This window comes from Streptopelia decaocto (genome assembly GCF_964273445.1).
Source record: "Streptopelia decaocto genome assembly, chromosome: 1".
NCBI classification, from domain to species: Eukaryota; Metazoa; Chordata; class Aves; order Columbiformes; family Columbidae; genus Streptopelia; species Streptopelia decaocto.
The window spans coordinates 19,633,820-19,636,670 of NC_138663.1; positions in this window are offsets into that span (position 1 = coordinate 19,633,820).

Genomic DNA, 2,851 nt, shown 5'->3' on the forward strand with positions numbered 1-2,851 from the left:
GAAACGGGAAAGGCTTGTGTTTTGGGCCCTGAGATAAGAAAGCTGGAAGTTCTTATGTTCTCCCTGAATAATTTCTGTCACTGTCCCAGAAGCGTTTATTTTCTAATCACATAACTACACATTACAGAAATGGATATATATACTTTTAGAAATATTTTCTGTCAGTATACGTCGCGACTGATATGTAATACTACTACTAATATTGTCCTTTAACACAGAGAACCAGGAAAAAAAATACAGCACCTTTGTTTGTAAAAGTATCTCTTTGCATTACATTTGTTTAAAACCTAACCAAAAAAAAAAGACAGCACTCAATAAATCAAATGTTAAATAACAGTGGTTATTCAGTATGCTGTAACTTGCCTCAGAACAGTTGTGTATCCTGATTATGTTGATAATTGCAGAGGGGTTGACCTGATGACCTTTGAAGGTCCCTTCCAACCCAAACTATTCTTTGAATCTATGTCTATGATTCTTTCTTTTTTTTTTCTCTTTTTTCCTTTTTTTTATCTTCTTCCCCCTGCCCCCCCTTTATTTATTTTATCTGCATTCTGACCTTGCAGAGATTCCAGTGAAGCATTTAACTCTTTTGTAATTTTCATATTTCTCCACATAACTTGTGTATTTGTAGTACTTTTCTAGAAAGTATCTGTCACCTCACAGTTAAATCAAAATACCCTCAAAGCCCTCAATATTACAACTGAATGACTTCCAGCTCACTAATAGAATTACTAATAAGTGATTCTCACTATTAAATGCTTTATAGAATATCTTCTTTGGGATACTACAAAAACATTCAAATATACTGAAACTTTTAGTGTATTAAAGATGGACAAGGTTTTCCTTAAATACAAACATCTGCAAAGCAGAGGAAAAGAGTGAAATAACTCAGGTGAAAAAAAGCTACAGAAGAAAAAGTTTGTAGCAAATGATAAGCATGAATGACCACAAACAGTCAGCAGTGGATTCCTCTGTTCCGCCAGCATCTCTTTGGACTATATTACTAAAATTACTGATTTTAGCAATGACTCTTGAATGGCAAAGCTAGAGAGAAACTAGGCTGCACTATTCTGAGATGAATTAGGCAAACGCACTGCTTGAGACATGGTAGTTAGAACAGTCCTGTCATTTTCAATCAAAACTGTGATTGTTGTAGAAAGACATCTGCTTTTTAACTTTTATTTTCTTTTTAAAACACCATAAATCCTCCAGTATCCTGACGGGCTTAGGTTAGGTTTTCTTCATTTTTCCTTCTTGTTTTATAACATAGCCCTGCATAAATGGCTCCAATGCAGCTGCATTTGTGTATTCCTAAATGTCTTTGACTCAAAACAAAACCAAAACCTAAACCTAGAAAACCTGCAAGTTTATTTTTTCATTAAAAATAAAAAAAGTTCTGAGTTCCTCTGAAAAATATACCTGGGAAATACCAACCTGACAAAGCCAACAATTTTCTAACAATGTATTTTTTCCCCTTAATTTCATCAAGGTTTGAAGAACAACAAAAAAAAGTTATTGTTCTATGAAACAGAGAATGTTTCTGCTGTTGAAAAAAAAAAAAAGTATTTTGAGATTTACTAATGCAACTGATAATAGCTTTGGTTCCATTTATAATTGACTAGTTGCTTCTACACCCTTCAGTACTACACATAAATTCTGAACTGGAAAAATTACAAAAAGGCCAACTCTGTTTTTTTTCCTAATATAAAAAGATTAAGAATTTTCTTTCCTCATGTTCAGCATTTTTTTCTTTTGGCCTTATACATTTATGTAAAAAAATTTATTTGTAGAAAGGTATATTACACCCTTTTTATAACAGTAATGTAAATAAATTACATGCCTACTATTTATTATAATATGGATACAATTAAATGTATTATAGTAATTATTCCATGTGTGTATTTCATTAGCTTGCCAAGTAACTACTCTAAATTTTAAATGGAAATTGAAATACATTCAAATGTGATTTCATAAAACTGTATTGGAAAACACAGGAAAGTTGCTAAAAAGTTCCTTTAAGTACTATAATAAAGAAATAATTCCTTATGACCTAATATTTTTTTAATCCTTCGAGTGTATATAATCTACCTTTTGCAATTAGTCTTCATAACATTACATGTAATGATTGAAATGTAATGGCTGAGTGAAGAAAATGACTGTCCTTTCCAAAGAAATTTCTACAGGACAGATATTCTGCTTCCTATATATATAGAAGACCACAGCCTAGAAATTTTAAAGATTCTTTGTTAGATTAATATTGATTTCATATTTGAGGTAGTTAAAAACAAACAAACAAACAAACAAACTAACTAACTAACTAACTAACTAACTAACTAACTAAAAACAACTAGTGTTTTTAATAAATTACTTTATCTTTAGTAAACTAAAGTAATAAAGTAAATATAATATCTAAAGAGGATTACAAATTTAAATACGTATGTTAATATGAAGCCAAAATATTTTATGTTATTGTGTTTCTAATATAGTAGACTTTAGTACATAATATTATGATATTGGATACAAGTAGCTTTATCATCTGAATATTAAGGGCTGATATTGTACCAAATGTAAATATGAGTTAGTTCCTCTTAGCTATATATTTTAGAATAAGATTTGTTTAAGGTCAATTGCACAGTAAAGCCACAGTAAAGAAAAATATCTATTTTTTTCCTTGTTTTTTCCCTGATCTCCACAGAATATTATTGCATGTTGTTTTAATTATCATATGAAATGTGGATGTTTTAATGAAACTTTATGAAAAAAATTAATATTGTGTGTTTGGAGTATACTATTGTGTGAAACACTTTAAGACGACTGCTGAAAACTCTGTATACCCAGCAGATTCTTCAAA